General features: G+C 36.6%; 1 long non-coding RNA gene across 2 annotated transcripts in view; it reads right to left on the bottom strand.

Annotated features, from left to right (window-relative positions):
* Positions 1-23,965: 23,965 nt before the first annotated feature.
* Positions 23,966-25,608, bottom strand: part of LOC149136673 (uncharacterized) — a 367,529-nt gene continuing 365,886 nt past the window's right edge. For both annotated transcript variants that reach the window (XR_016241185.1, XR_016241184.1), the window contains one exon: positions 23,966-24,625. This is a non-coding gene — a long non-coding RNA (uncharacterized LOC149136673). The remainder of the gene's footprint in view (positions 24,626-25,608) is intronic.

Below are 25,608 nucleotides of genomic sequence, written 5' to 3'. Positions count from 1 at the left end.
CCAACAAATGTACCCGAAAAAACACAAACAGCAACTACAAGAACTAAGGAAACTGTAAAAGCAAAAGCCAATACAAAAACTAATTCCCCTTCTCCCACATCACATACACCACAAGCAGATAATCAACAACCATCAACAACACACCCACTTCAACAAACAAACACACAAGCACACGACATGCCCTTACCCACTTCCGATTCCTCAGAAGACTCGTCCGAGGACGAAAGTAGCAGTAGTGAGTGGCAAATAGCCCGAAAAGGACGGAGGAAAAGGAGTAAAAAAAGAACCAAACCAAATGTAAACACCAACAAAGCAGGGAGATATACATCTCCCGAAACCATCGTCTCCAAACATACCACAAACAACATCAACACCACAAGAACACATACAGAAAACATGCTCACAGCAATAGACACTACAAACACAGAATTAATGAACTACATAAATACAAAAACAAACATAACAAAAAACAACATCAAAACAAACAACCACCCATACACGACGCCACCTAATCATGTAAAAATTTACCATATCACGCCAACGTTACACCACACTTTAAAATCCCTCTACCCCAATGCGGTAGGGGGATGCCAAAAATATTTAGCCAAGAAACTTTACAGCAGCCTCCTTAACGAACATTCAAAGGAAAAAACAACCGAACTTTCGAACGGTAAGTAACTCTCTGTTTCTTTTTAAGCAGAGCGTTACTTGCGTTAATTTCGTAAATAATTTTTTTCAATTAGTCACATTAATGCCCGAAGTTATCGTGGTCTTTTCGTAGGTTTTTCTTTCCACGGATAACCTCCCCATTTCTTGGGATTTTTTTTTTCTTTTTACATACCCCAAACGTTTTCGATACCTTTTGATCGTTATCCCCATTTTTTGTCGTCCCCTCGAAAAGAAAAACTCTACATTGTATTTGTCCCATCTATGTTGAGCCCTGTGTGGCTAATAAAGAAATCTATCTATCTATCTATCTATCTATCTATCTATCTATCTATCTATCTATCTATCTATCTACATATATATATATATATATATATATATATATATATATATATATACATATATATATATATATATATATATATATATCACTTTATCTATCTATCTATCTATGTATGTGTCTATCTATCCTATCTATCCTATCTATCTATCAATCTTTCTCTCTCTCTCTCTCTCTCTCTCTCTCTCTCTCTCTCTCTTGATAGATATATATAATGTCCTCTGTAAACTTATGTATACACACACGCACTCACATAAATATAAACAACATACTTAATAATTAATGTATGTATTTGTGTGTGCATGTGCGTGTGTGTGTGCATACATGCGTGAGCGCACAAAGAGCAGGAAGAGCGGGAAAGATAAAGTAAATGAGGTGAAGGGTGGTAACAGGAAGTAAGCAAATATATATGTGTGAGTGCGTGTGTGTGTATGTGTATGTGTATGTGTGTGTGTTTGCGTGTGTGTGTGTGTGTTTGTGTGTGTGTGTGTGTGTGTGTGTGTGGCGCAATAAATGAGAGTGGTAATACGAATTTATTGATTCATTGACAATGTAGTTGCATTGTTGGTATGTTTTAACTCTTTAGAGGACATTACTGATATATTAGGTTTCCCAACACCTTATATCATTCCTCTTTACTTCACAACGTTAATCAGAGTAACATAAAAGCTGATTCACATATGCTATGACATCCTGTTTGTTACAGAGTTGATATCGAATACAGAAATTAACCTTTTTATCTTCTCAAGGGCGTTCAGTATTGTTCGTTCTGCACTCGCAAAAAAAAAAAAAGGCAACTTGCATGGCAAGCCTAACTGTAGTTTCAATAATTCTTCTTCACTCTTTGCACTTCAATTTTACTTATTTGCCCTAAGATTATTTGCTCTAAGTTATTTGCCCTAAGTTGTTTTACATGTATTTTAACTTTTTATCTTCTGACTTATTTCAATCTTGGGGAGGACTGAAATAAGTGTGTTTTGTGCGTATACTTCTGTGTATGCATGTCGTTACGCATGTTTTCCTTTGGGATTTGTTTTCTTGATTAAGCCCCAGTTGTTTGCTAAAAAAGTGAGAAAACCTCCTCAGCAAAGAACCTCCCCAGGGCTTATTATTATTGTTATTATTATTATTATTATTATTATTATTATTATTATTATTATTATTATTATTATTATTATTATTATTATTATTCCTTCGTAACACTGTGCAGGTAAAAATGCATCGGAGTCTTTAGTCGTCTGTCAAGTTACAACAAGGAGCTCAGACAGATAATACTTTATGTGCGCTGTGCCCAATAAGACTGCTTTTTGCAAGACATCAATCTTGCATGGGATTTCCAGTTGTATGGCGGCAGCCATATGTATGATTGCAGCCATACTGGGTCACCGTCTTGAAGAATTTTAATCGAGTAAATTGTTTCCAGTATTCAATATTTTTTTTAAAGTTTGGCACTTATTTCTTTCAGCGAATCGCTAACTTAGAGGAGAAGACTTATAAAAATATAAATGTAAAAACCAACACACAAACATGTATCATTACCCATAACTGGGCTACTATTTCTTGACGGTGGTTTAAATTATTTTATTTCGCTCCTCTTTATTCTTTGGTTCGATGTCTTTAGATTTATCCGAAGAACTTCATGCAGTGAACGAAAGCTTGTACAAGCTTCTGCTTCTAGGTTGTACATGCGAGATGCGGAATCTTTGGAGATATGGTTAGATTGCCTTGCGGTAATCGGTCCAGTTTTCTAGTCTCTGAGATCTAATCATGGCGTTGTGATCTATGTCTTTCATTACTATGTGATCAACGGGATTGTCATTGGCACAGGAGTGGCTGTGTGGTAAGAAGCTTGCTTCCCAACCACATGCTTCTGGGTTCAGTCCCACTGCGTAACACCTTGGGCAAATGTCTCCTACTATAGCCTCGGGCCGACGAATGCTTTGTGAGTGGATTTGGTATATGGAAACTGAAAGAAGCCCGTCATATATCTATATGTGTGTGTTTGCGTGTGTGTGTGTGTGTGTGTGTGTGTTTGTCTCCCACCATCATCGCTTGACAACCGATATTAGTGTGCTCACGTCCCCGTAACCTAGTGGTTCGGCAAAAGATACCGATAGAAATACTAGGCTTACAAAGACGATTTGTTTGACTAAAAGGTGGTGCTCCAGCATGGCCGCAGTCAAATGACTGAAACAAGTAAAATAAGAAAGAATAAAATGAAAGACGTGTATTATAGTATATTGGTCTAACTCATTCTCTAGTCTGTAAGTGTTCTTCAGGCAGAAATACGCATCAAGCGACGTATGCCATGACGGTACCCTTGCAATTTCAAGAAAGTACGAACCTAGGGGAAGACAACGTATGCATTCACACACACACACACACACACACACACATATGTATGTATGTATGTTTGTATGCATGTATGTTACATATATATGTATGTTTGTATGCTTGTATGCATGTATTTTACATATACGTGTATGCATGTGTGCGTGTACGTTCAAATATGTATGTGTTTATGTGTGTACGTACGTAAGTATGCACGTATGTATGTATGTATGTATGTATAGATAGATAGATAGATAGATAGATAGATAGATAGATAGATAGATAGATAGATAGATAGATAGACAGGAACAGAGAGGGAGAAAGAGGGAAAGATACATAGACATTTCTATATAGCGAAAAGCTGGCACGTTGGATAAAAACGTTTAACGGCACCTGTTCCGGTTGTCAACGATCTGAGTTCAAATCCCGCCGTTGTCATCTTCGCTTTACACTCCTTCGGAGTCGATAAAGTAAAGTTCCACTCAAGTACTTCAGCTAATATAAGTGAGCTGTCTCCTCGTAACGAAATTCCTGGCCTTGAACTCTACATCGGACAGGTATCACATTCAAAGAATTAGTCCAATCTTTGTTACTTATACGCCATGCAAAGCGATCAACCGGTCTTATACGTCTCAAGGCCCGAGAGAAAATGCATATAAGTACATACATACATACACACATACATACATACAGACATTCATACATACATACATGCATGTATACATGCATACATTTCATATATGCATATACATGTATGTGTGTGTGTGTGTGTGTGTGTGTGTGTGTGTGTGTGTGTGTGTTATAGCCGGTTATAAACGTTTATGTATGTAAATAGATGTTTCCACATATGCATATATACAAATGAACGCGCAGCATTCTATTTCCCTGTTTATGTATAAGCGTCAATACAACCAACATTGTGTTATCTTCTCTTCGTGTTTTAAAACGAAGACAGAAAAACTTCTGTTTCCTTCAACTTACTTCATATTTTTAGACATTTTTTTATTTTATTTTGCAAACTACGCTGCCTTCAAATGGCTTGAGATGACAAAAATTAATCTGGTTGGAAATTTAGGTTGCACAAATATTTGTATAGGAGAATATTGCAAGCCAGTTAATTCCGGGCAGACTTTTAAATAATTAGTTTTTCACACTATATTTTATTAATATGTTATTATATAATGTAAGCCTATGTCTGTTGGTATCTGTGTGTGTGTGTGTGTGTGTGTGTGTGTGTGTGTGTGTGTGTGTGTGCGTTTGACTTGCTGAGTGCTTATTTCTAGTCAAGCCAATAGTAATCCTTATCTACTAGAACACTTGCGGCTTTGAAACCACGTTCACGTGATTCCATGTTTTTGTTGTTGTTGCTGTTGTTACTAACAGCACTATTGTGAGCGGGCAGAAACATTACAACGCTGGACAAAATGCTTAGCGAGTTTTATTCCGGATTTACCTTCTGAATTGATATTCTGCCGAGACGGTCTTTGCCTTCATACATCCGTGGTCGATAAAATAAGTAGCAACTTAGTTCTGGAGTCAATATATACGCGCAGGAGTGGCTGTGTGGTAAGTAGCTTGCTTACCAACCACATGGGTCCGTGTTTATTCCCACTGCGTGGCACCTTGGGCAAGTGTCTTCTACTATAGCCTCGAGCCGACCAAAGCCTTGTGAGTGGATTTGGTAGACGGAAACTGAAAGAAGTCCGTCGTATAAATGTATATATAATATGTAATGTAATATAAAGCTGAAGCAAATTTAGCACCAAATATATAGTGCGTGTGTTTTTATTGGCTAAACGCACACACACACACACACACACACACACTCAATCAATCACTTGCATTTTTGATTCGAAGATGGATTAAATTTTCTCTTCAGAGTTCTGCTAGATTTAACGGGCAGAGACTAATAGTATTCAAAATATATATTTCTTTATTGCCCACAGGGGGCTAAACATAGAGGGGACAAACAAGGAGAGACAAAGGGATTAAGTCGATTACATCGGCCCCAGTGCGTAACTGGTACTTATTTAATCGACTCCGAAAGGATGAAAAGCAAAATCGACCTCGGCGGAATTTGAACTTAGAACTTAACGGCAGACGAAATACTGCTACGTATTTCGCCCGGCGTGCTAACGATTCTGCCGACAATGTGTATGTATGCGCATGTGCATATATATTTGTGTGTATGCGCGTGCACGTGTATTTTGTGTGTATACTTCTGTGTATGTATGTCTTTACTATGTTTTCCTTTGGGATTTGTTTTCATTCTTGATTAAGTCCCAGTCGTTTGCTAAGAAAGTGACAAAACTTCCTCAGCAAAGAAACTTCCCAGGGCTTCTAAATATGGTAACTCAGTTGATGTGTGCATGTATGGAGCTGTATGCACCGGCAGTATGTTCTATGTGAACGTCTGTGGTTGTATGTGTGAGTGTGTATGTGTTTGTGTGCTTTCTGCATCATTACTTTGTATATGGTGTCCTCTTAATTCGACATATTTATTTAAAGTATTTCAGTTGGAAAAATCTCTGGAATGTCTTACAAATTTTCTGCGCGCCACCAATAGGTTGAATGAAGGAAACTGAACGTCAGTCTGTTTTCGTCGTTCTTAGAAAAACCTAATATTTCCAGGTTTTTTGTGAAAATTTGTATGTGCATTGTCTAATGCATCTACGATATGTACAAAAGAAAATTTATAGCCACGTTACAAGAGTTGCATGTTCGGCATTAGTTCCGATATATCCTTTTATTCTTATATTCTTTTACTTGTTTCGGTCATTTGACTGTGGCTATGCTGGAGTCGAGAAAATCGCCCCCAAGACTATTTCTTTGTAATCCTAGTACTTATTCTATCGGTCTCTTGCTCCGAACCACTATGTCACAGTTGTCAAGCGATGGTGGTGGAGACAAACACAGACAAACAAATACACACACACACACACACACACACACATATATATATATATATATATATATATACGGCGGGCTTCTTCCAGTTTCCGTCTACCAAATCTACTCACAAGGCTTTGTCGTAGTGGGACTGAACCTGGAACCATGTAGTTGGGAAGCAAGCTTCTTACCACACAGCCACTCCCATACGTATGATTTTTCTTTGAGTTAAACTTAAGTTCTTCTCGAGAGAGTCCAAGCTGGTCGCTAACAGTGTGAAAAGACGTTTTAAGTCAAGATAGTTCTCGATGTTTATAAATATGAGGTTGAGTTGGTGTGTTGGTTGAACTGTCGATGCATACACCTAAATATGTGCGTCTATACACATCAAAATCTCTGATAGAGACAATTTTTGGAATGTATCACGGTGCCACTTAATACATTGGATTTGGAGAATCCGCGTCAGTTTCTTTTGTTCATTTTCCGTGAAACTGAGATTTTCTACTTTTCACGGAGGAAGTCTGTATGTATGTATGTATTCTTTTATTGTTTTCTTCTTTTATTTATTTCAGTCATTTGACTGCGGCCATGCTGGAGCATCGCCTTTAGTCGAACAAATTGCCCCCAGGACTTATTCTTTGTAAGCCTAGTAGTTATTCTATCGACCTCTTTTGGCGAACTACTCAGTTACAGGGACGTGAACACACCGGCATCGGTTGTCAAGTGATGGTGGGGGGACAAACACAGACACACAAACATACGTGTTTTCTTTTTCGTAAATTTATGTTAACATCCGCTGGGCAGCAGATTTCCACTAGTGTACACAGCTTCTTTTATTTTGTCTGTCTGTCTGTTTGTCTGTCTGTATGTCTGTCTGTCTGTCTGTCTGTATGTATGTATGTATGTGTGTATGTATACATGCATGTATGTATGCATGTATGTATGTATACATATATGTATTTATGTATGCAATATATGCATGTATGCATTTATGTATGTATGTATGTATGTATGTATGTATGTATGTTTGTATGTATATATGTATGTATGCATATATGCATGTATGTATGTAATTATGCATATATGTGTGTATGTGTGCACATATGTACGTACGTACGTATGTATTTATGTATATACGTCTTTGTGGCCCATTAAAATAACTAGGTGAAGAGAAAACTCCAAAATCAGACGACGCCCTCGTGGCTTATCGCTGGATCTTTACTTTTGAATAAATAGAGAGTGAAATACGCAGCGCACTGGCGTATGTTACTGTAACCCAGTGATATAGTGGTAGTTAAGGTGAAGTATGTATCACCTATTAAGATAAAACAACCGTCGTCGTCGTGGTCATTATCATTATCCTTCTCCTCCTCCTCATCATCATCTGCAGCAGCAGCGCTTGTGTGCATATATATATATATATAATTGTGTAAACGTATACTTTACACACACTCACCCACACAGCTACACACAAACTCACGCATATACATATATATATACATACGTATACATATGTATGTTTATATGTGTGTGCATGTATTTATATATGTAAGTGTGTTTGTGCACGCGCACGCGTTAGGCTGTTCGACTTTATACGCTTCTAGAACATTTCGTATACATATATATATATATATATATATATATATGTGTGTGTGTGTGTGTGTGTGTGTGTGTGTGTGTGTGTGTGTGTGTGTGTATGTATATGATAATAATATTAGGGATAAAATCCAAAATTACAGGTAAAAACTCAATTAATACTATATATTAATATATATATAATATATATACTAGCATTAAAACCCGTCGTTGATCGGCTAATTACTTTTACTGTTTATCGGGAGCCACATTGAAAGTATCATTATATGTATAATTTACTCCTCCTGTGTGTATGTATTTTTGGAAGAGAAAAACCATGTAATAATTTGAAGTAGAAGAAAGATTAATATCATACATGAACTTGTGGTTGTTTATGATATGACAATGATAAGTGAGTTGTATACGTTATTTTATTTATCTATATAGTAATGGCAATGATATAATATTTTTATAAGAGTAAAACATGTAATAATTGAAGTAGAAAAAAAAGATCATTTTTATACATGACGTTATGTTTGTTTATTACTTGAACATAGTATACCTGATTGATACCTTGAAATCCTCGATCTCATATTTGTTGAAAGTTGAAGTGTTTTCACACGATGCCATAATACAGAAGACTTTATTGAAGCACTGAGTTCATCTGCCTTCGTTCCTCTTCGAACAACTGTTACTGCTTGTCGGAAGTCACCTGACAATAATACTATGACATTCCCCATCATGGAATTGCAGTTTCCAATGTCTCGTAATGTTCTGTCAACAGCTTCAAAAGCTTTTTTGTGGGCCATGGTACATTCATCCCAGACAATTAAGTGACATCTGAATATTTGTTCACTCATTGCAGAATTTTTAGATATTTTACAAACTCGATCTTGTTTATTAGATAAATCTAAAGGTAATTTGAATGTTGAATGGGCAGTCCGACCTCCGAGTAGTAATGTTGTTGCAATCCCAGAAGTAGCAGTAAATAAAGCTACTTTATTTTCTTGACGGACTTTAGCCAAGAGGAGTTTAATCACGAATGTTTTCGCTGTACCTCCCGGAGCATCTAAGAAATAAAGTCCTCCTGCGTTATTGCTAATACTTTCTATGACAGTGGAATATGCACGACGTTGATCAGGCTTGGGAAGATTATCAATTATGTACATGGTCAGTTCATCCTTATCATTTTTATCAGGGGGCAGAGTGTTAAGATCCCCTCAAGACAGATAGAGAAGAAAGAAAATCATAGAGACGGTGTCTGGTTTCAGTTTCACTTTGTGGGACAAAGAGACAGGATCTCTTTGAAGTGGCTTACCATCACTTATATATATATATATATATATATATATATATATATATATATATATATATATATATATAATTAGGATAAAGTCATTATTTAAGGATTTATCAGTGGCCAGCGTACAGGCATTGTCATTTCAGCGCCCTTATTATGATTATATTTCATAATTATACTTATATATATATATACATATATATATGTAAGTATATATATATATATATATATATATATATATATATACACATATATATGTATATACATATATATATAGGTGTATATGTATGTATGTATGTATGTATGTATGTATGCATGTGTATGTATGCATGTAAGCACGTATGCATGTAGTTCTCTTATGGAATTATAATTAAATTTTCTAATTTCTCATGTCCTTGAATTGTGTCAGTGTTAATCAGACGCAAAAATAGAAAATAGAAAAATGGAACAGTGTCACTACATGTCTTTGTAAAATAAATTTGCAATTTAATAGTCATTTCCAACCTTGAGCATACGAAAACAAGTAGGATGTAAGTTTTTGCGGTGAGTATTGTAATCAAACTTGCCAAGCAGCGTCACAAGTCAAAGCTTAGGACGAAAGGTGTGTCGTTTAAATAGACAATGAAGACAGAAACGATCAACTCTCCCGCGTATTCCTTTGTAGCTTCGTACACACCCACGGACGCATGCGTGTATGTATGTATTTTTGTACGTATGTACGCAAGAGCGTGGGGGAAGCATGTGGCAAAGGGGTTGTCAAGTAAGTTTTACAGACCGGTTTTTAAAAATCTTAGAATAGTTTACAAAGGATTATTCTGGGTTACAAAATGACTGAATTCTCTATACCTCACAAATATATGTATATCTGTTGGTGTTTGCACCCTTTATGTGCATGTATGTGTGTGTATATATATAGATATATAATTGAAAAAATTGGAGTCAACAAGAATGAGTGTGGTTCAACATTTATTTTCAATCACCTTAGTACCTTCTGTGGAGGCGCGTGGCTTAGTGGTTAAGATGTCAGCACCATGATCGTAAAATTGTAGTTTCGATTCCTGGACCGGGCGAGGCGTTGTGTTCTTGAGCAAAACACTTCATTTCACGTTGCTCCAGTCCACTCAGCTGGCAAAAATGAGTAACGCTGCGATGGACTGGCGTCCCGTCCAGCTGGGGAATACATACGCCATTGAAACCAGGAAACCGGGCCCATGAGTCTGGCTAGGCTTTAAAAGGGCGCATTTATTTATTATTAATACCTTCTGAAACAGGTCCCAGCAATAACTGGCACCATCTTCACCTTCTCTTATTTTCTACAGTCGAGCTGTCTCGTATTTCAGAGAATTGTATGTGTCTATTTTTTTCGCTTTCCTTCTTAACTATTCGTGGGTCAAATGGGCACGCAGCATTAATTATAGAATAGATGTAGTTCACCTTGTCCACCACCACCACTATGTTGGGCTTGTTGTGCTCAAGCTACTGGCGAGTTTGGATTGGAAAATCCCTCAAGTATTTACAGGCCCCCGACCCTTCTGCTCTCTCTGGTTTGCATTCCTACGAAGACTTAGTTCTCTCCAAACCCCACTTTCGCTACCTCATCATGCCGCCACAACTTGTATTGGTTTTTAGCAAGTCCAGAGCTTTTAATCAAAATTTAGTCAATGGTTTCATCAAATTCATTACAAATGCAGCACAATGGTGACACTTACTCATTTCTAAGATCGACCCTCCAATTTGTGGCCAAAGCCTGACCATTTGCTGCAAGGATACTGCTCTCAGTCTCCTTTTTATGTGTTCCTTCCTTTTGTCAGTCCCACCTATGTTCCCCAGCAACTTCAGTTGTGGCTACATAGAATTGATTGTGTACTCCCTTGTTGAGTAGTACTTCTTGTACTTTTTGTTTTCTTGTTTTCTCTTTTTCTTGCTTTCAAGTTATTATTATTATTATTATTATTATTATTATTATTATTATTATTATTATTATAATTATTATTATTATTATTATTATTATTATTATTATTATTATTATTATTATTATTATTATTATTATTATTATTCAGTAGTTTTATTTTTATAACGTGCTTCCACTTCAGTACCGAGCGCAGCTCTGTGCGCCTTGGGTATGTGCTGTGGTTTGCTGTGATGCTCTTGTGGTTACTGTATTGAAAGTGTTTTGCGTAGGATGTGTGCAGTGCCCAGTAGTACAATTTTCTGTATGTTATATATATTTGTAAGTCCTGGTGTTTTTGTTTATTATTATCATCATCATTATTATTATTATTATTATTGATTGATTGATTGAGAAAGCAATGCATACCATCAAAGTGGCACTGGGCTAAAATATACGCAGTCCAGTATACTCATCACGACTATCCATCTGATAAGGGTTCACCAGGCGCATGCATTACAAACATATGTGCGCGACATGGTGATCTCAAATCAGGATAAACAGTGCATGGTTAACAGTTAGAATTTTCTTCAGGTCGAGTAGCCCATCTTGCTCAAAAGGTCCCTGAGCAAGATGTGTTTAAGGATGATGAAGGGAAATCCCATGTTTCCAGTGGTGAATTATTCAAACCCCAAAGAATTCCTCTCAACGAATGGCTACAGTGCGCCCTCACTACTTCGGCTCGTGATCAGAAATACACATATTGCCAGCCACTAAGGGACATGCTCAACTGGCTAAGGGCAAACAACTGATAAGCAAATCTGTGGTATTGGGCAGAATATTTGCTGTAGCCCATCTTTTATACCATGACAAAACATGTACCTGATAACACTTCCAATCAGTTAATATCAGAAACCAAGGGAGCTACTGTCTGGTATGGTACTGCATCATTATATTTCCGCCGGGTTCGACCATGCCTATCATCCTTTTGGAGTAGATAAATTAAATACCGGTGAAACACTGGGGCCCGATATTATCGACTTGTTCCCTCCCACAAAATTTCAGGCCTTGTGCCTTTAGAAGAAATGATTATTATTGTTGTTGTTGTTGGTTCTAGTATTGATTAGTCTAAAGCCCCTTGACACACCACTAATATTCTCAAGATCATGTTCTACCAATTCCATTCAATAGTAAAACTCTTAACCAAACCCTGACACCCGGTGTATCTCTTCCCCATCCTCACCACCAAATTCTTGACCTTCTCAGTTCGCTATTCTCTGTCTCCTTTCACAAATTATGTAAGGAAACACACAGATACAACCATTCCATTGCCTTTCAATATTATTCACGGTACATCTTCCTTTCTTTCTCTTCCTCACTACTTCCCTTTATACACATCTCTCCTTCTCTCCTTTTTTCCTTCTCTATACATATTTATCCTCATATCTTAGCAGCCGACTTATTGCTTTTACCAAGTATATTGTATATAGTGAGATAGAGAGTTATAGTTATTGATATATACATGAATATAAACACATATATAGCCGCACATATATATTTATATATGTATATATACATATCTATATGTATAAATATATACATACATATGTATATATATATATATATATATATATATATATATATATATATATATATATGTGTGTGTGTATATATATATATATATATATATATATATATATATATATATATATATATATATATATATATATATATATACATATAAATACATATACATGCATATATACATGCAAACTTATACAAACAAACGTATAGATAGATAGATAGATAGATAGATAGATAGATAGATAGATAGACAAGCAGGCAGACAGAAAGACAGACAGGCAGGCAGGCAGACAGATAGATAAGACAGAAAACCAGATACACATAAACCATTGGTATTGGATTTTAAAAAATGTTTGCTACTAAAACCAAATAGAGAATTTTAATAATAATGTAGAATTTTTTAAAATCTAAAACAAATTGGCAAAAGATCAAAGGCTTTTAGTAACATTAGTAAAGGCGACACTTGACTTAGATTCCGAAGCTAACTACAATCCCCGCCTGACAATATGTCTATCTGTTGGATATAATTACTAAAAAACTTGAATTTTCGGTCAATCTATGTGAATACAAAAAGTCACATAAATTCCTTTGTTGTAAGCAAACATTTCTTTGATGAAGTCAGTTCCATCTGTTGCCGTCTATGAACTTGGTTTGAAACAAAAAAAATTGGTAAAAAGGTACAAAATAAATAAACGAAAAGAAAAAAAACAAATAAAAAGCTATGGAATATATTTTCTTTACATTATATTTTACGATGTTATATTTTTTGCACTTCAGATATTGAAAATGTGTGCATGTCTTTAAGATTATGTACGTACTTATATCAACTTGAACAAAACTGAATATGCGCGCGCACACATACACTCACACTGTCACACATTCTCACACACATAGACGTGCACACACACAAAACACTCATATATGTGCATTTTATATATCTACATTATCTCTCTATTCCTCCATTTATTCAACTCGTATATACATGCGTACATACATTTTTGTTCTTATTTATGCGCCCTTTTCAAGCCTAGCCAGTTTCCCGGTTTCTATAGCGTATGTGTTCCCCCCATTGCAGCGATACTCAAGAAACAGGAAGAAAGAGTGAGAGAAAGTTGGGGCGAAAGAGTACAACAGGAGTCGCCCCCACCCCTGCCGGAGCCTTGTGGAGCTTTAGATGTTTTCGCTCAATAAGCACACACAACGCCCAGTCTGGGAATCGAAACCACGAGTCTGCTGCCCTAACCACTGGGCCATTGTACCTCCACCGTACACACACATATATATATATATAAGATAATATAACATAATGTAATATAATATTATATATATATATATATATATATATATATATATATATATATATATATATATATATATACATATATATATACATATGTATGTATGTATGTATGTATGTGTCTGTGTATGTGTGTACATATACAGTAAGTTTGAGCTATATATATATATATATATATATATATATATATATATAAGAAACCTAACTGAGATTCTGTAAGAAGCCTACAAAGGTTTAATTCGCATGAGGTTGAATCAATGTTTGAAATAATAATACATGTAACTCCTACTAAATATATTGAGTGCATTTTTCTTCAGTTTGTTAACTCACCCGTAAATCTTTATCTATATCTATATATAAAACGCCTTGAAGGGTTTTAGTCGAATAAATCGACCCCAGAACTTATTCTTTTAAAGCCTACTACTTATTCTATCGGAATATTTTTACTGAACCGCTTATATACCGAAGACGTAAACACACACCAACACCGTTTCTTAAGCGGTGATGGGGGTAGGACAAACACAGACACACAAATATATATATATATTACAAATTAAAAGGGTAAAGATTTATCAATTTATTAATTTATTAATAAATCAACAATTAATAATTTTTACCAAGCCCTTCGGTATGTAAGCACCATTATCGGTGGAGAACTTAGTTAAAAGTTCCCATACATTTATAAGCATAATTAAGGGATCAGCAAGCATTTGCTTCACCATATACCGAAGTTCAGAAATAGCAGCTAAAAAAGCTGAAACTCCAACAGATAGCATTACTTGTAACTCACAAAGGAAAAAACAAGAAGAAAAAACAATGAAAACTAACCATTTAAAGTTAATCATAGACGCGTTTCTGGATTATGAATGATAAAATTCAATTTCCGTCATCGGTATGATATTCCAGTAGTACATTCGACTATGCTAGCAAACCGCGCAAGTATGAACGAGTGAACATCATGCCTCGACACAATCTGAAAACATAACCGAACTTAGCTCGGCCAGTCATTCCACTACTTCCTCCTCAAGAAATTACCATGTGCGTTACAAACAATACCGCAGAAGCTTTGCGTTTACTATCAGGGAGTGAATAATTATTACAAATTAAAAGGGTAAAGATTTATCAATTTATTACCGCTTCTGCGGTATACATACATACATACATATACACGTACATATAAACATATATACACGTACATATAAACACGATGTTGAGCATACATATATATTTCTCAATGTATAACAGATTTATGATTGACTGACTACTTGCTTGTCATTATTTACCTTCTGCGAGGTGTCCTGTATATAATATATTTTAATATTTGGTGACAGCTGCATCATTGGTGGCAGATATGAAAAGCCCCCCCCCCCCCGGGAGCTTCTGTCAAATAAGTTAGCGATATAAACCCTTAAATCTATTGTAAACAGCAAAGAAATCAGATTTTCTGTGTAAACAAACAACGCAGCTTAACTGCCATTTCTTATTCGCTTCATCATCATTCCTAACAATGCCATATGGAATGGCTTCGACTACGATGACGATTATCCGCCAATCCAGCATCGTTATCATCGTCATTGTGACCATCATCATCATCATCATCATCATCATCGGCATCGTAATCATCGGTGTAATCTTTATCCTCATTGTCATCGTCATCGCCGTTCATTTCGTCGCCGTCGTCATCATCATCATCATCATCGTCGTCGCCGTCGTCGTTGTCGTTGTTGGGATCTTGTTCAAAACGGGGGCACCAGTATTTTCTTAACGAAACACTTTGAAACTTGGGACACTGGTAGAATGTGCCATATAAAACATATTTTTCTCTTAGTCTTCTTAACAAAAAAAACGTACATCGCAAGTTATTTCATGTTAAAGTTGTCGTATTTCTGTAATTTCAACCAATGACTGACCTCCATTCAGCCGTAATAATTAATTGCTGACTACGTAAACAAACGATTCTCGGCGGTGATAAAATTATTATTTCCTTGTCAAAAAATGGCTGAAGCATATTGGCAGTAGCTAATAAACCTTTCTATTATAGGCACAAGGCATGGTTTTTGAGGGAAGGAGCAAGTCAATTAGGGTTAGGGTTAGGGTTAGGGAAAATCTCTGCAAAATCTCAGAAGTAATGGAGATTAAATACGCTTTACACCGCTTAGGAGTAACTGTAAACAGCTGAATACTTGTCAGTGATTGGTTGAAATTATCGAAAAATATGGCGTAGTGGTTAAGAGCGCAGGCTACTAACCCCAAGGTTCCGAGTTCAGTTCACGGCAGCGACCTGATTAATAATAGTAATAATAATTATAATAATAATATAATAATTATAATAATAATATAATAATAATAATAATAATAGTAACATCGATAGGAATGAGAACCCAGGTTCGAAATTTCCCCAAGACACCTGATGAAGGCTGGAGGGTATATCAGCCGAAACGTTGTGTTAACAACAAGCAAGATGAAGACGAATATCCGTCAAATGTAAATAATGTAAATAATGTAAAAAATTTTTTGTTCTATAACACAAAATAGATAAGTATACGAAGTTTGAAAGTCTTTCGGTACCAAAAACACTACATAAAACATAAATGAAAACTGGTGACCCCGTTTTGGACAAGATCCCGTTGTTGTAGCCGTCGTTGTCGTCGTTTTTAATGGCTTCGTTTGTGGTCATTGTCATCATCGTCATCATTACGATCCTCATCATTATTCGTCATCGTTTAATCCTCGCGTGCATTATCATCACCATCAAGAAGAAGAAGAAGAAGAAGAAGAAGAAGAAGAAGAAGAAGAGGAAGAGGAGGAGGTGGAGGAATATGAGAAGGAGGGGGATGTGTATGTGCGTGTGTGTGTGTGTGTGTATCAAAAAGGATCAAATGATATTCTGAGCCACTGGTTCATGAGAGCCGCATTCCCGGATTCTTTGGCATGCAAGTTTCCCAACCTGGGCGAGACACCGGTTTGTTGCAGAGTTAATTGTTGTTGCTACGTGAATATACAGGAGCAACGTGAAATGAAGTGTTTTACTCGAGAGCATAACGCGTTAACCGGTTCAGGAATCGAAGTCACAATCTTACGAAGATGCGTGCAACACCCAAACCACTAAGCCACGCGCCTCCATATCTATCTATCTATCTATCTATCTATCTATCTATCTATCTATCTGTCAGGCGATTCGTTTGCTGCCAACATCCGCTGAAAGGAGGGCTGGGCATGCCGTGGTTGATGATGCGCAGACGTGCGCTGAGACTGCGACATCTCCGGCTCTACGTGGACGACGGTGAGCAGGTGCGGTCGCCGTTTGTGCCGTGCGCTTTCCCGCAGGTCGTCTCCATGACCGAGCTGCAGTCGTGGATCAAGAAGAAGCCAAGGAAGGCTGAATGGCGTCTCGAGTGTCGCTTTGCTTTCCAGCAACTCTGCCGTCCCGGGTCGACTTTGAGCGACTGCATCACAACCGAGGCATTCTATAGGGGATTAGTGGATGGGAGGTACGACGACGAATTCGGGGTGAACTTGGGCATCGACGAGGAATACCTGACCCGCCTGTTGAAGACGACTTTCGGGCCGGGGCCTATGGACAACTTCCAGAGATCTCTGGCCTGGCAGTGCTACCGAGAATCGTTACCCGTTCGGAATAGGTTCTACAGAAACGGCTAGAGAAACACGGGGCCGACCTGCCCGAGATGCGGTCAGAGCGACGAAACCGTTCTGCACGCACTCGTGCAGTGTCCAACTATTTCCAACCTGTGGGCTTATGTCGAATGAAAGCTATCACGTGTGGGACGAGTCACTTTATCAGCCGAATCTATCGTCAATATCGCCACGCCTCATTCCTTCAAAGAGGAAGGAAGAGCTATTTTCATCATGTAGCAAGTTGTGGCTATGGCGAAAGAATGTATCTGGTGGACGCTTTTGAAAAGATTAGAGACCGACACTTTCCTCTCTGGTCAATCTCTCAATCAACTTTTTCAAGTATCACTTGAAAAGGAAAGTGAGAGTAGAGAGGCAAGTTCTGTCTAGCGAATGTTTCAAAAGATGGGTGAAAGTAGCAAGGATGGCACGTATGAATGATGAAGTCATCTTGAGCCTGATCCTATGAACCCGGAAAATTTGAAAATAGAGAGTTACTTACTTGCAAATGTGCTAACATGTGACATTATTGACCGAGGTTACCGTGGTCTTTTCCGTAGGCTTTTCTTCCCACGGATAAACCTTATCTGTTCCCCCATTACACTTTACACCATGACATTTCTGTGATACACGATCCCTATTGATCATTTTTTTATACGATCCCTTTTGATCGAAAACTTACCAGCCCTCTTTTTCCTTTCTCCCCAAAAAGAAAAGCTCTACTTTGTAATTTGTCCCCTCTGTGTTCAGCCCTGTGCGGCTAATAAAGAAATACATCTATTTATCTATCTATCTATCTATCTATCTATCTATCTATCTATCTATCTATCTATCAATATATATATATACATACACACACACACACACATATATATATATATAGATATAGATATAGATATTGATATAGATATAGATATACACATGTGTGTGTGTTAGTGTTGTGCGTATGTGTATGTGTGTTTGTGTGTTTGTGTGTGTGTATATATATATATATATATATATATATGGGAAAATAATGTCAGCGTAAGAAATTTCTCAAAAATTTTTTTTTCGCATTTTTTAATATTTTATAATTATTTTTGTTCACTCTTTGTCACACAAACCCTTCCATTGCAGCCGTTTCGCTTTCAGAATTTTTACCTTTACACTTTTACTTCTTGTTACATTTTTCAATTTACCTTCTTTCCTTTCTTATTCTTGCTTGCTTTCTTTTACATTTCACATGTCACTTTCTCATTTTTATATGAATTGCGGTTTTTATATAATACATTTTTACGTTTCTCACGTTTCCTTTTTGCTTTTCTTTTCTGCTTCCTTTTTAATATGTCTGTCTCTCTGTTAAGAAATAAATACCTACAGTTCTCACACACACACATATATATGCATACACTATATCTATACATATCCTTGCATAAATATGAATATTTACACACAATCGTATACAGCAATATGTATTTAAATCTGCATACATATACATATATACACACATATATATGTATATATATATGTATGTATGTATATATATATATATATATATATATATATATATATATATATATATATATATATATATATATATATATATATATATATATATATATATACATATAAATATTTATATATATATAAATATAAATATATATAGATAGATAGATAGATAGATAGATAGATAGATAGATAGATAGATAGATAGATAGACAGACACACGGATAGATGGATAGATACATTTCTTTTATTAGCCACACAGGGCTCAACGAAGATGGGAGAAATACAATGTAGAGCTTTTCTTTTTGGGAGGGGGAAGGAAAAAAAAAGTAGGGGTGTGTCGATCAAAAGGGATCGTAGGAAGGGAAAAAGGGGGGAGTTCGACCAAAAGGGATCGAGGAGAAAAAAAAAGGCGATCAATAGGGATCGTGTATCACAGTAATGTTCTCGTGTAAAAAGAGGGGAGGACAGTTTAGGTTTAGCCGTGGAAAGAAAAGCCTACGGAAAAGACCACGGTAACCTTGGTCAATATTGTCATTGAAGAAACTATAACAGTAAGTGACTCTCTTTCGCCTTTTTGTTTTTTTTTTCTGGATTTTTTTTCTAGTTCATAGGGTTATGCTCAAGGTAGCTCCGTCATTCACACGTGCCATCCTTGCTACATTCACCCATCTTTTTCTGAAGCATTTACTAGACAAGACTTCCCTCTCTACTCTCACCTTCCTCTTCAGGTGATACTTGAAGAAGTTGATGAGAGATTGCCCAGAGAGGAAAGTCTTTGTCTCTAGACCTTTCAGACGCGTCCACCATACACATTCTTTCGCCATAGCCACAAGTACGATGAAAATAGCTCTTCCTTCCCGTTTAAAGGAAGGAGGCGCGACAATATTCACGATAGACTCGGCTGATAGACCGACTCGTCCCACACGCGATAGCAGTTGTTCGACGTAAGCCCACAGTTCGGAAATGGTGGGACATTGTACGAGTGCGTGCAGAACGGTTTCGTCGCTCTGCCCGCATCTCGGATAGATGGATAGATTGATAGACATGTAGATAGATAGATAGATAGATAGATAGATAGATAGATAGATAGATAGATAGATAAATGTGTATGCATATATATATGCATATACATTTTTACGTGTATATATATATATATATATATATATATATATATACATATATATATATATATTTGTATGTATGTGTGTGTATATATATATATATATATATATACATACACACACATACCTTTGCTCAACATTTACATGCATCAGTAAAACTTGTTTAGTCCTGTCTCTAACATTACAATGACTGCGACCGCCATTACGTCAGCGCCGAGAAATACGTTAAAGAAAAACAATGCAAACCACATAATCAACTTCATTATAAGTAGCCTCACCACCGTTACCTACTGTCATCAACATCATCAGTGTCATCATCATCAATGACAAAATAGCAAAAGGAAACCACAAGTAACACCACTACCACTATCACCACCCCTACCACCATCCGAACCAGTTCCACATATGCATATATACTTTAACACACCTGTATTTAATCTTTCACTCAGAATATTTCTCAAAATGACAACCTTTTTTTTTCTCTTTAATTATACATATACTGACAGTTCATGGGTTTTGTCTCCCCAACAATCCACTATTAAACATTTCGCGCTTTAGCAGTAGAGGAAGTGGCAAAGAGAAAATGAAAAGACAACATTTCACCGTCCCCATGTTTGTTACTCCGTCTTCTTGCGTAACTTCATGTTTCTACGTTTATTTTTTTCCTCTTCTTCCCGTCTTTCAGAAAATATCAGCATGCATACATTTGTGTCGACCACAATTTCAAGCATAAATTAGTTCTTCTTTTTCCTTTTCCTACATGACTCCTATGACTATCTCTTATACAGCTTTCAATATTTCAGAAGACCAGCGAGCGCGAATTGTGTATTTTACGGCAACCATTTTGAAAATGCCAAGGAGCAGCTGCAATGATGTGTATGAAATGTCACTGTTAATCTTTTAGGATTCCCCACCACACGTAGGCTTCAAAATCTTGTTTTTGCTAAACTCTCTGCCTTTCTTCCTCTCTCTTTATATATATATATATATATATATATATATATATATATATATATATATATATATATAGAGAGAGAGAGAGAGAGAGAGAGAGAGAGAGACATGCTATGGCATACTTTGATGGATTTTAGTTCAGCAAATACCCCCGGCACTTAGAGCTTATTCTATCATTCTCACTAGATTACGGGTAGGTAAATAAACAGTGTTAATAGAATAACAGAAACACCAAAACACATATATAGATATATACATATACATATATACGCTAGTGAATATATATATATATATATATATATATATATATATATATATATATATATATATATATATATATATATATATATATCAAGGAGCGTCGCTCGGCGATTAGCGTGTTGTTCAGCCATTATATATGTGTGTCTGTGTGTATCTGTGTGTGCGTTTTGTCACCCACCAATGCTTGACAACCAGTGATGGTGTGTTTACATTCCGTTAGCCTAGCGGGAAGGTTAGTGAGTCCAACAGAATAAGTACCAGACTTTAAAATAAAGCTGAGTACTGTGGGCGATTCCTTTTACTAAAGTTCTTCAATGCGATGCCCCAGCATGGCCACGGTGTAACAACAGAAACAAATGGAGGACAAACAATAAAAGATATTAATCATCTCCATGCAATGTTTCCCACACTTTAAAGTGTCATCTATGTCTGATAATACCTGAAATCTCAGACGTCAATTGCGTATGTAACATAAGGAATGTCGTACGTTGTTCTATAGTCTATGATTGTGTTGATGTCTTTCCCACATAATGATTGTCGTTTAATGTTCATTGTAATATATCTACTGCGATATGTCAGCTAGAAAATATTAAACAAGAAAATGTTTGTGCTCATGAGTTCACAGTAATATGCTAACAGTTGAGTCTCCACTATTATGTGATATACAAAATGAGTTTCTCACGGTAACAAGTTTGAAAATGAATGTCATATTAAATTTTAAAGTATCAAACATTGCACGATAAACATGTAGGGTGAGTCAAGATATAGAGAGGGAGATTCTATGCGGGTGTTCGCCCTGCTAAAAATAGCCACAAATATCCTTCAAATCGCACTATGCTCTTACAAGAATAGAAGGATACAACCGATTACGAACACAAAAAATAAGACAGAGAAATTCAAACTGTCCGGATTGGGTTTACTGCATCATTAACATACACTTCACGGGCAGCAATGTTGAATATAATAAAAGTAAATTGCTAGTCTGCTGGGTATAAAAGTATATCGGCGCAATATCTGCACATGCATATAAGCCAGCGAGATCACAGACTTGTTAGAACGTCAGGCAAAATGTTTCGAGGCATAGCGTCCGTCTTTACGTTTTGAATTCAAAATCCACTGAGGTCGGCTTTGATGTAGATCGTCTCGGGGACTGTAAAATAAGTAGCAGTTCAGCACTAAGGTCAATGTAATCGACTTACGACTTACTTCTTCCTCGAAATTGCTGGCTGTGTGCAAAAAATTTGAAAGAAATATTTGTGTAAAAACACTCACACACATAGGGATAAATACACACACAAATATACCACATGGTTTCGGGTTCATTCCCACTGCGTTGCACCTTAGGCAAGTGTCTTCTACTATAGCCACGGGCCGAACAAAGCCTTGAGTGGATATGTTAGACGGAAACTGAAAGAAGCCCGTCGTATATATGTATATATATATATATATGTATGTGTATATGTTTGTGTGTCTGTGTTTGTCCCCCACCATCGCTTGACAACCGATGGTGGTGTGTTTACGTCCCTGTAACTTAGCGGTTCGGCAAAAGGGACCGATAGAATAAGTACTAGGCTTCCAAAGAATAAGTTCTGGGATCGATTTGCTCGACTAAAAGCGGTGCTCCAGCATGGCCGCAGTCAAATGACTGAAACAAGTAAAAGAGTAAAAGAGTAAAACAAAATCACACATTCACAAATGTATGTGTGTGATTATACATATACCAATGTATATTATATCTACCTACATACCAGAGAGTATGAAATTTATAATGTATATGAAAACGTGGTGCAGCTCTAGGTGTGCCGCCGTGTCTCACACAAGGCACTCAAAGAGACTTATAAGTTTAAAACACAGGTCTGCGCTCAAAGTTCCGGCGTACCTACAGACGCATAAAGTTTCTACTTTATGTTGTCTCATCAGTGATTAATATTCTAGATTTCGATCCTCCTGCATTGTAAGACGCATGTCTAATTAAAGCGGAGAGCTTCCTTCGGTGTAGTCTATTTGTCTCAGTGCTTTCCATTTGTTCAACTGAGTCCTCGTGCATTTGACGTCTACATGCATGGTAGACGCTAGGAACGATTTTTTATTTTACTTGTTTCAATCACTCGACTGTGGCCATAGTGGGGCACCGCCTTCAATGGTACTAGTTGAACAAATCGACCCAGAAATTATGTTTTTTTAAGCCTTATACTTATTCTGTCAGTTCTTTTGCCGAACTGCTAGGCTACGGGGATATAGACAAACCAACATCGGTTGTCAGTGGATGTGCAGGGAGCGCAAACAAAGACACCAAAGCATGAACACTTAGATATCTACACACAAACATACATACATACATACATACATACATATATATATATATATATATATATATATATATATGTATGTATGTATATATATGTATATATGTATATATATATATATATATATATATATATATATATATATATATATATGTATATATATATATATATATATATATATGTGTGTGTGTGTGTGTGTGTGTGTGTGTGTGTGTGTGTGTGTCTGTGTGTGTGTGTGTGTGTGTATACAGGGTGTTTCAACAAATTTGATATTATTTGAGATGTAAATTTCACAGAAACTACATCGTCAAAGCAAATGAAACTAAACAGAATTGAATATTTGAACAACATAAGATTTATTCCTCTAAATTTGAATGAGAAATTGAAAGGTATGTGGATTCCATGAACGATTTCACAAATGTTCAATATGCGCACCGCCTCAGACACGGCACACATCAAGTCAGTAGTCCATCTCTTCGCAAACACGCTGCAGTATGTCTTGAGTAACAGTCTCTAGTGTGGTGGTGATTCTCTGCTCCAGTTCCTCTAGGTTTTCAGGAAGAGGGAGGACATAGACCAGGCTCTTCACATAGCCCTTGTTTGCGCTTCCGCTTGTCATCTGCCGTTATGGCCTGAACGAGCTGCAGCTTGTAGGGTTTCATTAGCAAGCGTTTCCTCAGGACGCACCAAACTGTCGTTGGATGAATCTGGATTTCCAGACTTGTTCTTCTTATAGACTTCTTGGGGCTTCGCATGAGATTTTAGGAAACCACTCGACCGTCTCTTCCGATGTTAGAGGGTGTTCAGATCCCTTTGACTTGCACAGACAGCCTTCCTCTTTGAATAATTTGTGCCATGTCCAAATTTGCATTGCCGTTGGTGACTTCTTAAAAGACTCTCTCATACACGCTGCACAGTCTTGTTCGACTGTGCTCGAGCATACTCCAACATACAAAACGCCTTTTCTCTTGTAGTGACTGTCATTTCTTTACCTGAAAATATACACATATCAAGCATTAAACATAAAATTTGGATGAATGGATGAAAAGAGCGTGGATTAGTGTTAAGGGGTGTTGGACCCATGATCATTGGATTGTGGTTTCGAATCCTTGACCGGGCGACTCGTTGTGTTCTTGAGCAAAAAAAAAAAACAGTATTTAACGTTGTTCCAGTCCACTCAGCTGGCAAAAGTGACTATTCCTGCGACGGACCGGCGTCCCGTCCAGAAGGAACTATATACGCCACGGAAACCAGGAAAAGGTTTTATGAGTCTACATGACTCAGGAAGTTACATTGGAACGGATTACCACTATTTATATCAGTGATTCCCGAACGAATTTACCAGACAGGGTTTGCTTGAACTCTCTACATTGTATTAGGATATTTTTCTCAGAAAGTGACTTTACTCGGAATAACGACTGCTGAATTTAAATATTGCTTGATTTTCTTATGGTGAAGAGCCAAGGTTTTGTCGAAATCTATACATTAACATAATGCAAAAAACTACCCAGGCATGGCGCATGTTATTTTACTACACACATTGACATATAGTCAAACACATTCTAAAACATGTCCTCACACTCACGCGCACATACATACGCACACACACACGCATATATATATATATATCTGTTTGCATATATGTATATTTTGTATAAGATTATATATGCATATGCATTCATGCATACATACACACACATATATAATAAATATAATGCGTTTGTGTGTGTCTATGTGTGTGAGTAAAACAAGCGTATCTATATCTATGTACCATTGTATGCATAGTGATGTATCAGATATATCAAAGTGATTTGTGCTTCCAGTAGAAAGGATTTTATTTCATTTTGTTATTCTCACGAACCATGTCTTGGTCACATAAAAAAGTAAGTCATCACTTTCCACACACACACATATATATATATGAGTGTAAATATATATATATATGTGTGTATGTATATATATATATATATATATA

The sequence above is a fragment of the Octopus bimaculoides genome, chromosome 3 (genome assembly GCF_046866305.1).
Source record: "Octopus bimaculoides isolate indiv1 chromosome 3, ASM4686630v1, whole genome shotgun sequence".
Taxonomy (NCBI): Eukaryota; Metazoa; Mollusca; class Cephalopoda; order Octopoda; family Octopodidae; genus Octopus; species Octopus bimaculoides.
Note: the sequence above shows the minus strand (reverse complement) of the source record. Positions and strands in the feature narration are given on the sequence as shown.